Source organism: Struthio camelus, chromosome 31 (assembly GCF_040807025.1).
Source record: "Struthio camelus isolate bStrCam1 chromosome 31, bStrCam1.hap1, whole genome shotgun sequence".
Classification (NCBI taxonomy): domain Eukaryota; kingdom Metazoa; phylum Chordata; class Aves; order Struthioniformes; family Struthionidae; genus Struthio; species Struthio camelus.
In genome coordinates this window covers 3,837,685-3,849,692 of record NC_090972.1, presented here as the reverse complement: position 1 = coordinate 3,849,692, position 12,008 = coordinate 3,837,685, and the positions used below count along the sequence as shown (strand labels likewise).

Genomic DNA, 12,008 nt, shown 5'->3' with positions numbered 1-12,008 from the left:
GTGACTTCTCTTCCGGTTAATGCCTTGGGGTTTGGCCGCGAGCCCTCAGAGCCGCATCCGAGTCTTTGGGGAGCAGGTAGCTCAGTGCCCTGCAGTGATTCGCGCCTCGAGGCAAATCCTAACGGTGGTGGCTGGCATCCAGCTGGTAGGATTCGCGCCCAAGACTCGAATCCTGCCTGCGGTCCGACACGCTGGGTCCGCGCCGCAGCCACCATCCAAGCTCGGGGCTTCCAGGCCATCTCCTCACTTGCAAACACGGCCGAGACTGGCCGAAGTGGAGTGGTTATCCACGGTGCTGGCGTTTGCACAGCAGAAAACCTTGTTGCATGCCAGGAAACCTCGTTGCTCCATCGGACTTCGCCTTCTTGGGAAGCGCACGGGTCTCGGGATTCCCACAAGCAGCTTCTCGGTCGTTGCTTGGCTCCGGTGTGCGTGGAGGGGAAAAAAAAAAAAAAAGGGTTGCGCAGGCAGAACGTAGCCCGTAGCCATGCAAAATCTCCCGGTGTTTGAGGCACGCGGGAGAGGGCCCGGAGCCAGGCGCAGGCGCGCTGCCTGCGAAGCCGGAGGCGACTTTGGCAGCTGCGGGAGGTTTTTTGGAGTCAGGCAAAGTCCACGCTCGCTGCGAGGAGGTCAGCAAGCCACAGGCAGCCGGATCGACGGCCGTCAGCCCAGCGCAGCGACAGTCGCAGCAGCGGGAGCTCAGCTCGGGCCGGACCGGGATTCGGTGGCTGGTTGCCACTGGCTTTTTTCGAGGCGACGTGCTCCGGACACCCAGTGCCAGGAACAGTGCTGCCTTTTTTTTTCTTTTCCTCCAGTCTCCTCTCCTCCAGACTCCTGGCTCCGTCGGCTCATCCGTGTCGAGCTAATTCCCCGCGCCGCTGGACCGCGGGAGGAAAAGTAGCCGCATGGCTGGAAACCCTCCCCCCCGGGGCGCGCAGAGGATGGCAGAGTGGGAAAGGAGACAGAGGAGCTTTAGGAAACCCCGCGTTGCCCGTTGCCCCCGGGGTGCCAGCTTGATAGGCGACGGCCAGAGGAGCCGGGATGGGGCTCCGGTGCGGACGCGGAGTGAAGCCTGCCAGCGGGCTCGTTCCCGGAGGAGCACTCGGCAGCTCGGGCAGCTGCTCCGTTCTGCCAGACTGAGCTTTGAGCGAGCGTGGAGCGGAGGAGCCGCCTGGGAATTCCCGTCCTCCGGAGCCACCCGCCCGATCGCTCCTTGCCTGAACCGTTCCCGTGTCTTCAGGGACCAAAGTGGCCAGATGCACGACCCGTAAGCGAGCAGAGCGGGGATCTGCCCCACCACAGGGTTGGGGCTGGCTCGACGTCGCTTCCAACGGAAACCTTTCCCGCGTCTTTCTGCAGCCTCGTTTCCCTTCCCCGCTTCTTGCTGGTGTGTTATGGGCCACTGCCGGCTTTCAGCCAGGATTCGCTGGGGTGCTGGGCTTGGAGAGGGCTCTCTAGAAGCAGTTTGGGTAGGTAGTTCTTGTAATTTGGGCTTTCTGGCAGCAAAGCAGCTGGCAATGCACTTATCCTAGCCTTTTCATGCCCTGGGGCTCTTCTTCCCCGTCCCCCCAGGACAAAGGGGAGGCCTGGCTTTCCCGCGGGAACGTGAGCTGCTCCGTGCTGTGCCCTGCCACCCCGGGATCCGAATCCTAAAGCGTTTATCTCCACGCTGCATTTTTAACAGTTCCCCTCTGGCTTGCCCGAGGGCAGGGAAGTTTTATCAGTCTGAGCCCGGGGGGTTTTCCCCACCCTATATCGGCGTGGGTATCGCCGGGGGCAGCTGGAGCTTGTGGTCGGACGCAGCCTGTCGACGCGTCCTCTCTGCGCTGAGGGCCGCGGTCCCGGGGCTCAGAGTCCCCCACCGCGATGGAGCGTGTGGCCAGAGCTTTCCCTGGAGGTGAGCGATCCTGGTGGTCTGTAGGCACATGCTGGGAGAGGGAGGCACGGGTGGGTCCCCAACGCTGGCTTCCGGGGAGCACCCGAACACATGTTGTGGGCCTTTGGGTGGGAGGGACAGCACCCGGGTCCTCGCTGCGTTTGGCAGTGTGCGGTGCCTCCCCGGTGCAGGGCCGTCCCGCTCTGGGGGTGCTACAGCAGTTCATGGTGCCACGAGGTCCCCGGTGCAGGGACGTCCTGCTCTGGCGGTGCCACGAGGTCCCCGGTGCAGGGACGTCCTGCTCTGGGGGTGCCCTAGCAGTTCATGGTGTCACAAGGTCCCCAGTGCAGGGACGTCCTGCTGAGGGGGTGCCACGAGGTCCCTGATGTGGGACGTTCTGCTCTGGGGGTGCCACAGCAGTATGTGGTGCCACAGGGTCCCTGGTGCAGGGATGTCCTGCTCTGGGGGTGCCACGAGGTCCCTGATGCAGGGACATCCCACTCTGACGCAGAAATATCCTTCTCTGCGGGTGCCCACGTGAGTGTGCGGTGCTGCAAGGTCCCCAGTGGGGCTTGTCCTGCTCCATGGTCCCCAATGCAGGGGTGTTTCCCAATGGGGACACCGTGGTGGCAAAACCATGGGCTCGGAGTGTTGCCGGTGGTGTTGCCTCCGAGGTTGCCCAACTTTGGCTGCTCGGGTTGATCTTTGCAACCAAGGCCGCACTAAGGAAACAGCCGACTGTTTTCTACGTGGGCATCAATTGAAATTGGGGTAAAAATGTCCTGGAGGATGTGTTTTTGGGAATTGTGGGAGCCAGGACTGGAAATGAGATTGGGAAGAGCCCGAAGGGAGTTGAACAAGCAGAATGAGACTGGGACAAACATTTGGGGAACGGGAAGAACAGGGTCGGGTTGGAGCCTGGCAGCACCCTTGTATAACGGGATGTCGAGTTGCAAAGCCCTCGTGATTTTGTGGCACGTGTGACAACTCCTCACTCTTCTCCCTTGCCAGCTGGAGACTTCTAGGCCAGCCAGGCAGGGAGCTGCCAAATTATTTGGCTGAATCGAACAAGGCGAAAGGAATGCGTCTTTTTTTCCTTAATATAAGAAAGTTAGAAGGGAGGAAATGCCACTTCCTATCCTCAGCTCGGCTCTAAGCAGAGCTGCGGGGCCCGCGCGGTGGTGCGTTCACAGCGGTCCTTGGGATATAGAGAATTGCAACCCAGGAATCTGCTCTTTGCGGCACTGACGATGCACCTTTAGCCGTTTTCGTCGTAGGCTTTGTGATGTTTTTAATCGCTGGTGCAGGACGCGACCTCCTAAGACGCTGCGGGGGACTCTCCTCTTCCACTTTTGGTGCAGCGGAGACATGGTTTGGTTTGGTTTCGTCTTGCCGTTGCAATTTTGCCTGTTGGAGAGGCTTTTTTAGGGGGGGGGAGCAAAACCTCCCACTGAAGGATTGACAGGGTTTCCAGCGCTGAGATACTTTAATATTACTCCAAAATGCCTGAATGATGCAGACGGCTTTGCTGGCATGACTTTGTTCGCAGCGGTGAGGTTCGGTTTCCAACCGGTGCCTTTGGGCCATCTGGAGGAAAGTTTAGTTTGGGGATAAATTGCCATTTTGCAGCCTGGCAGAAGCAGCAGCTCACGTACTCCGGCTAAAAAAAAGTGATTTTTATTCCCAATTGCTTTAGTGACTTGCACGGGGCAGCCCGGCAGGAGCTCGAAAGCGGAGGGTCTGCATGGCTTTGGCATCTCGGAGTTGCGTCACGTGCCGACAGCAGTGAAACCCAAGCGCCCTGTCACTTTGTCCCTTTTTGGACCTTTTCACAGCAATTTTGCTTGCGGGGGTTGCCTGCAGCAGGGAAGTCTCGCTCTTGATTTAATTTGGGGGCCGTTTCTCCCTCTGGTTGGGAAGAGCAGAAGCAGGGTTTTCTTTAGGATTGGGGCGAGCGAATAAATTCACCGTGTCTTTTCGGGAGGCCCTGCGAAAGGCCTGGCTTGAATACCAAAGCCCACGTGGGCTTGGGATTTCTAGGCACGGCAAGAGGAGAAAACAACCTCCAAAATCCTCCTGCGCGGGAGACCTGATCCGGTGAGGTCTCCAAAGGATGCTCAGGGTAGCATCGGGCACCCTGGCTGCTTGGAAAGCCGGAAGAAAAAAAGAAACTCCGGAGGGAAAAACTTCCCTTTCAGGAAGAGGAACCAGCCACCGTAGAAAGGAGGTAGGGGCGGCGCTCACGGCATCTCGGTTTAATTTATACAGGTCTGACAGCACGGACAATACCCAAGATGGACTGCATGTGGCAGGGGCTGCGGCTCAGCCTTTGTGCCACCTCCGTTTCCCTTTTGTTTCTCCACCTTTTTTTCTTTCTTTTTTTTTCCCCCCTCCCCTGTTTTAATCCCTTCTTCTGGGTCCTCTCCATCCCTCTTCCCTTCCCCCTCTTGACTTGCACAAACTGCTGTCCTGGGCCAAGAGCTTCTTTTGATTCATCCGTCTGAGCCCTGTTGAGGTGCTCGCTCTTCAAGTAGACAGTACTCCTGGGAAAAGCCGATCCCGCCACTCGGAGATCTTCCCCCCTCGGCTCGGGCGTCCGTGTGCTGTTGCTTTTGGGTTTGTTTTTTATTTTATTTTATTTTTTAAATTTTCTTTCCCTTTCTTTCTGCCGCTGGAATGAAACTCAACAGCCCACTTGAGCCCGGAGTCATGCTCTCGAGCCCCAAAGAGGATGCTCGGAGCCGTGTTTGCCTTTGCTCTCGTGACTGGCCGGGAAACGGCACGTTCCCGCAGCAGAGGTGGGATTGGCGCCCGCTGCCCACGCAGGCAGCGACTGGCGGTGCAAGGAGTCGGCTTGTCCCAACAGCTCTGCGCTTGCTCGTCCTGTAGGCCTTGGGGGGTTGTTAGGTGGTTTTATTTTAAAATAGGCTCGCCCGGAAAGCAACCCAATGGTGGGAATAGGCTGGGGGGGTGTAGGGATGCCCATGGAGGAGCATTTTGGAGGCTCTTGTCCTGCCTTTCTGCAGAGAGAGTGAGGCCCGAGTGTCTCGGCCTACATTCGGAAAGGTCTTGTGTCCTGCATGGGCTGGTTCATGCCCATCCGACATGGTCCCCGATGCGTAAAATTATCCCCTTTCCTCTTCTAAGGGAATCTTGAGCTGCAAGGCTCGAACTGTGACTCAGTTTTCCCTTACGACCCCTGCAGAGTGCTTTCCTCCTTGGGCAAATTCCTACTGCTGCAAAGGGCAGGGGAAGCCCCGCAAAGTGGGGAGAAAGCTGACGGGCTCGGGATGGTGGCAGCATGGCAGCTCGTCTTTCCGCATGCTCGGAAAAATCCTCTGTCCCAGCCTCTAAGACGCCGCCACGAAAGTGAAGCTCATTGAATGTGACCGGAGCTTCCCCGCTGGCATCCTGCAGACGAGGGAGCCGCTCGCTGCGATAAACGTAAGGAGCCGCAGGGATCGAGTGATTCATGGGGTGGCCAACCCGGGGACAGTGGCTCGAAGTGCCTGAATTTGGGTCACTCTTCCGGGGTGCTGGCACTGGTGAGGAATCGCCACGGCTCGGTCTGGCCACTGATGCGCCTTGGCCTCTTATCCAGCTCGATCCATCCCATCAAGGGTATCGCTCTTAGCCCCACAGCATGCCTGGCCCCGCTGCTCTTCCCGCACTGCAGGGAAAAGTTGGAATATCTTCTTGGCCAAAGAAGATGGGAGTGGGGAAACGAGCAGGAAAGCGGGCAAAGGTGGTTTTCGTTAGGAAGAGCAAAGTCTGCTTGGTGCTTAAATAGCTCAACTTCCTCAGAGTGGATGGCGATAAGGAAGAAACGGTTGGAAAAAGCAGCAGCGCTTAGTAATACAAGCTGCGTCCAGGGTGTGGTGGCAGCTCTGCCATACGTTGGAAATCAATAAATCGTGCTGGTGTGGGAACAGGAGCCATGGGCTGGAGACACAGGATGGTGGCACCCGCACTGGCTCTGTGGCACCCGCTGGGGGTGTCGGCTTGAGCGCAGCATTGTGGCCACCCCGTTGGGCACGGAAGAGTCGAGAGGGGGTTATGTGCAGCTGAAAGGCTGGATGCAAGCTGGTTTGCCTGGGTTTTGCTGCCTAGCGCTGTTTGGATTTGGAGCTGTGAGAAAATGAGAGGCTTCCCAGGGAGTTTGCAGGCGCAAAATTTCCACGAAAAATGCCCCAGGGCTTCCACCTGGCAGCACTGAGCCAAGCAGATCCACCACCCTCCAAAAAAAGGAAGAATTGCCACTTTCAAGCTGTGTTGTGCAGTTTGCATGAACTGCTGAAAGGCTTCCACACCCACAAGGGCACCCACCTACCAGGGACAAGGTGACTAGAGAAAGGGAGATGGCCTCAGGAGAGAGACCATCAGAGAAGGTGAAGGACACGTGACCTGTAACGCTGGTCACTCGGAGCCTGTGCTAGGGACCTCTGATGGAGCACAAAACTCAGTGCCTCTCTGGAGGCATGCGCCGGAAGGTAGTGCACTAATGTGGCCGTGCTTGGTGGTTGCAGTTCAACACTTTGCTCTGGGGAAGGTAGACCTTCCTGCGCACGTGCTGGAGATGGAGAACTTGCGAGCGGAAATTGCGCAAAATTACTGTTTAACTTAATTTTGCTGCAGCTGAAGGAATATCCAATTCTTGCTTGCTTTGCACTTGGTGGTGTCCCCCTGTCCCCGAGCAGGTCACCGATGTCTGGTTTTTGGGGTGTGGCATGGTTTCCATCTGCTTCCAACAGCTATGCACAGTGCAAAGAAATGGAAAAAGGAAACTATTTCAGGCTTGCACAAAGGTCTCTAATGAAATGCTGTTTCTGAAGAGCAATTACTGCTGTTGCTTAACTGTCAGTCATATCCGTGTCCCCATCTTGGTCTGAGGTAGTACAACCTCAGGTTGTACTCCAAGCCTGGAGGTAATACAACCCATGCCCGGAGGGCTTGTTTGGAAACCCCAGTGCACGGGTAGTGAAACCAAAGAAACGGAGATATTGGTGTAGCCTTGGTAGCGTGGACGCTTGGGGAAGGGATGAAGGAGTCTGTGGGAAACACGTTCCTGGAGGGAATATTCCTCCAGGAACAGCTGAGCTCTTCCTCCCAAAGCCTACCTCTGTTGAGCCCTAGCTGCTATCCCAAGCGTTTTCCTGCTAAATCTTGGGCTCGCCAACGTGCTCATCTCACCTGTCTTGGCAAGTGGCTGTTGCGCCTGAGCTGTTTTTCTGTTAAGCTGGTTTCTTGGAGGGAGGTTTGCTATGCTCAGCATACCAACAGTTAAATGTTAAACCAGACTTAGTTGGAAGGAGTCACAGACAGGGTTGATGCATGTTTTGATGCCAGCAAAAAGCACAAGTGATTCGTTGCATGCCCTTCTCTTCGGGAAAGAGCGTTTGCTTTCATGTGAACATGACTCAGTTCATCCAGGTCCTTGAAGCTGTCTGGTAGGAAGACATTAATGTGTTTTACAAGCCGATGGTGTGGCTGATTCATGCAACGTGACATGGTTCTTTCTGTGGTGAAGCAGCAGCCATGTTAGCGGCAGACCAAGGTAGGACCTTTGTAGGCAAATGCAGAGGGAGAGGAGACGTGGGGCTAGATGGTATTTAAGATCAGAAGGACACATTGAATCACTGTGGTCCTCTACGGACTCCACATCCTTAAATTATCCCTTGAACCAAGACATGATGCTTGAGTTCTTCATCACTGAGTTATGTGTGTGCAGGTCTTAAAATGCCATTGTCTGTCCTACCTCTTCCCCAATTGCTGTTGCTTCGGAGATCATCCAGCCAACTCTCCTTGGAGGTAGGAACTTCCAGCCGAGAGGCAGGAGGAACCAGTTGGAGCAGCTGGTCTGTTAAAGACTGGAGAACAAAATTTAAAGACCAAAGAGGCCAAAGCCCTTGCAACGCCAGGGACTGTCCTAGGGGAGATATGTGTTTAGGTGGAGAGATGAGACCTCGCGTTGCTGTTGTAGTTTTAATTAATTGGAAAGCGTCAGAACTATTTTTAGGAGCACGTTAGGGAAAACAAAGTCATTTTTTTTCAAGGCGGATCCCTGTGTGAACTGCTCCAGCATTGGAAACTGTCTTGGTTCGATCTGCTGTGGACATCCAGCAGCAAGGTGGAAGAGCCCTGAGACATGAGAAAGTGGAGAGATGCAGCCTCCTCCAAACCTTTTCTGAGATGAACAGCTTGAGTTTTCCCATCCTAAGGCATGTTTGCCAACCCTTGGGCCATTTTTATGGCCCTCCCTTGAACTCCTTCCAGGAGAGATAGGAAAGTTGTGAGATAGAAACCCGAATGAGGTGCAGCTCTTGATAATCTCTTGCAGGGCAGTCCTTGGTATTTACATCCAGTGACTGTTAATCTTCTCCAAGTTTTTCTGTATGGGTGAGGGGCTATGCTGATCCCCTATAGCATGGGGTGTCTGTTTCCCAACATTATCTCCTAGCTTGCTGGTGCAAACTTGTGTTAGGCTGAGTTAAACTTATTGAATTTCAACCACTCTTAACTGGAAGCTTGAGCTCACGGTCCCAGTAACCTTCCTCGCTAGTTACTGTTCCGTCAGCCTTGTAGCCTGCAAGTGTTGCCAGGAAAGATGTCATGTTGTTGCCTAGCAAATAAATAATTGGATACTTGAGTCCAAGACAACAGACAGGGTTTGGCCTGGGACGTGGAGTCTAATTGGTAACCCTAAAGTTGCACAGAAAAACGTATGTCCCCTTAACAATGAAGGGGTAACAAAGCTTTCAGCCATGAATGTCTTCCTGCAGGCTTTTGGGATTGGTGGCTATCTTGAGTGTGCCTTGGGCAAGCATGAAGGTCAGGATTTGACATTAGCATGAGGGTGGGGTTGAGCATGGGGACGTGCTTGTGGGTTGGGAAGGCGAGTTGTGCCATGACCCTCAAGCGTTGCCACCAAGAGAGCAGGGCAAGCATCTCTAAAACATTTGCTCGGTGCTTGTGGTCTTTGGTAACCTGGAAGTTGGGGCCGAACATGCAGAAACCTGCAGCGACCCTGCCATGGCGAGGAGGACATTCGCTCCGTCCTCTCCTCCCGTGGCTCAGCTGCACTGGGGACAGCCGGACTCTTCCTCTGCGTGGAGAGAAGAGGCTTTGCCCCCGTGGTTGGTAGCGCTTCTCCAAGCTGCCGAGCACCTGCTCTGCCAGTCTTCTGGCATCTATAAATAGCTGCCTGAATCCAGCACCCAAGAGCAGCCTCTCTCCTTTGCACCGTCGCTCATGTTAACCAGGCCACGTTTTAAAAATAAGCTGGGGCCGTTGTGGGCAGAACCGTGGAGTCTCCTGCTGCCTCTCAAACTAGGACGCGTCCCGCTCCCTCGCCCAAGGGGGCGGCGACGGAAGCCTGCACCATCGTTCCCCTCCTGCTGGGGAGATGCTGTTGGGAGGTATTTCCAGGCGAGAAAGGGGCCGTGGCTGTGGCTTCATGGCTGGCTGCAAACCCAAAGGCTGGAGCATCTGCTTTGCCGTGCAGAATCAAGTTCTCAGGTCAAATGAGGCTCCTGCTCCTGTGTAAATCCCATGTGGCATGGATGCGTGGGGCCCATTGTGCATGCCTGGGTGGCTTGAACGTGGATTGATTGAGCCGTGTGCCATGGGGGAGTCCCTGTACCCTGAGGTGGCCCCCTTGGCCATGGCTGTTGCTCCCTTGGCCATGGTCAACATGGTCTCCTGCTTCATCCAGGCTGCCAGATGCCTGGAAAACCCAAGCAAGCAGCCAAAGTCTGTTTTCTGCAATATGAGGGGGGGGGGATAAAAGTTGACCAGGGACCTGTGGGGGGTAAGAGGTTGGGGCAATGAGCTATTTTGCAGGAGCAAAAGCTGTGATGCTGCTGCGTCAAGCTGAGGATGGAGATACCATAACCCTCTCCCAACCCCAGCAGCAATAGGGCTGATGTGAAGCCACATCACTCCTTTGTGCCGTTTGCCATTAACGAGAAAATCAAAGTCTTATTTGCACTGTGCCATGCCGTCTTCTTGTGTCCTCGGAACGCTGGTTCAAGCCTCGCTCGTGCTTCACGCCGGTTCTGGGGGGGAAATAACTACTGGGAGATGCACGTATCTCACCGCAGGAGTAAGGTGCTGCGCAGCATCCTTGCTGGAGGAGATGTGGTGGTATAGAGCTTTTGTCCCCTTTAGGCTTGTCCCTGGGGTGCAATGCAGAGTTGTCTGGTTTGTCCTTTTTTGTAATTGTGATATCTGGCGTGTTACTGTAGTTCTGGGCTGTTTGCATGGCCAGAATTGCCCTTTTTTTTTTTTTTTTTCTTCTTCTTGTCTCCCACAAATCAGGACCATGTGTATCTGTACACAGCAACTTCTGGGGCTTGGCCTTCAAGAATTCATAAGTAGCAATGTAGAAAAAAGACTGGTCTAAGGGCAGAGGAGGCTGGGAAAGCATTTCTTCCCCAATTTTTACCCTCTGGTGGAGCAAGGTAGGAGGAACTGTTGGGTGAGGGCAACTCACCCCAGCTCATCTGCAGGTCTTCCAGCAGATAATGCATGACAGCACCCTCCAGGATGGTCAGAGACTGCTCGGAGGGAGCATGACAGCAGACAGCACTCGGATAAATGAATTTCTGGAAGGGAGTTGCGACCAGGGAGAAATAGTTAATGTAGTTAATGCCAGGCCCCCTCGGCCCATCTTGTAGGACACTCGAGTGGAGAAAGGATCTCAGCAGCCTTTCGGGTCTCCTCTTGGTTCCTCCTCCTCGTCACAGGAGCCTGGCGCTCTCCTGGCACCCAGCGCACAGAGCAAGACGCAGCCAGCTGAGGCCGTGCAGCAATTTTCCCTGTGCCACGACAACCCGGAGCCATTTAGTGATGCCAGCACTTGGCTCCTCGGCAGTGCCAGGGTGGCCTGGAGAGACCAACGGCAAGCCAAGGAACACATCCAGCCTCCTAGCTCGACTCAGCAAAGCCTGCAGGGACGAAACCTCTCTTGGCGATCAACATTGTGTGCTCTCCGGAGGTCCAGAGAGGAAAAATTTAACGGGGGCGAAAGATGCAAAGGGAATTGGAGAGACCTGGAGCGAAATGGGATAAGAATCTGAATTGCCTGCATTCATCGCTGGTAAAACACTGCCACTTTTATGGGAGCAGCCCGCGTGCCGAGATCTGCTGGCGACTTAATAGAGATGGATCCAAACAAGATGAGCTTGCAACAGAGGCTGGATGGATTTCAAGCAGCTTGGAGAGAAAATGTTCTTTCATTCGACGCTGGATGTGTCCTCTGCTGACGAGGAAAGTTTTCTGCCGCACGTCACATAAATCTTGCTTAAAGCTGGATGGAGCAGCTCAGGATCTAGAGGATGAACTTCCTCCGATCTCTGATAACTCTTTAAGGAAAAAAGTTAAGTGTTTTTCAACAGCCAGCTAGGAATCGAGGCTGAAAAGGCTCGATTTTTTTGGCTCTCATCCACAGGTAAAAGACCTGAAGCGTTGCTGTTAGGGCTGATGCTGAGAGGTGGCAACCGTGGTCCAAGCGCGCCGGAGGTGGCAGCAGCATCTTCCTCCCTACTCGATGTGGCTCTGTCTGCCTCCCAGCCGTGGTATTGGCACTGGACGTCTATCTCTGCAGAACAGTCCGAGCCTGGTATTCCCTCGGGAGCCTCGGCTATCCCATCAGAGGCAGAGATCGCGGGAGCCTCGAGCAGGGGTGGAAAGCACAACTCCGGCTGCATCACTGAGCCTGGGAACAGGCCATGGCAATAGGGCTCATACCACTGCCTTTTTTTGGAAAACACAATCCAAAGCTTTGCTTCCCATTGCCTGGAGCTTCACGGACGTGCCCAGCATCCTTTCCCACACTGGGGCTCAAAAGGGCAGCAATGCATCCTCCCTGGCCTCCCTGCAAAAACTCTGAGGGGCTGAGCATCCCATGGGAAAAAGAGCTCCGAAAACCTGAGTGCAACCCGCATCCCTTGGCCACGAGCGGAGCAGGCTGGAAAGGAGAGCGCAGCTCCTCGCTGGGAAAGTGTCGGGTTCCCTCTCGGCCGTGCCAAGCTAAACAAGCCACGCTGTTTGTCCGCTCGTGGCAGAAGAGCTGCTTCCCCCCCCCACCCCCCAACCCTGCAGTCACCCGTCCTCACACCTGTTTCAGTTTCGG

At 55.0% G+C, this 12,008-nt stretch overlaps 1 protein-coding gene across 10 annotated transcripts in view; it reads left to right on the top strand.

The window, feature by feature from the left end:
* WIZ (WIZ zinc finger) overlaps window positions 1-12,008 on the top strand; it is a 62,965-nt gene that overhangs the window by 11,812 nt on the left and 39,145 nt on the right. The window contains exon 1 of one of the 10 annotated variants that reach the window (XM_068922977.1): window positions 1,346-1,469. The exons of 8 other annotated variants lie outside the window; for them this stretch is intronic. The gene's annotated coding sequence lies outside the window, so the exon portion shown is untranslated. Of the gene's footprint in view, window positions 1-1,345; window positions 1,470-4,084; window positions 4,104-12,008 lie in introns of those variants that run through there. One more of the 10 variants, XM_068922978.1, reaches the window with a different exon arrangement.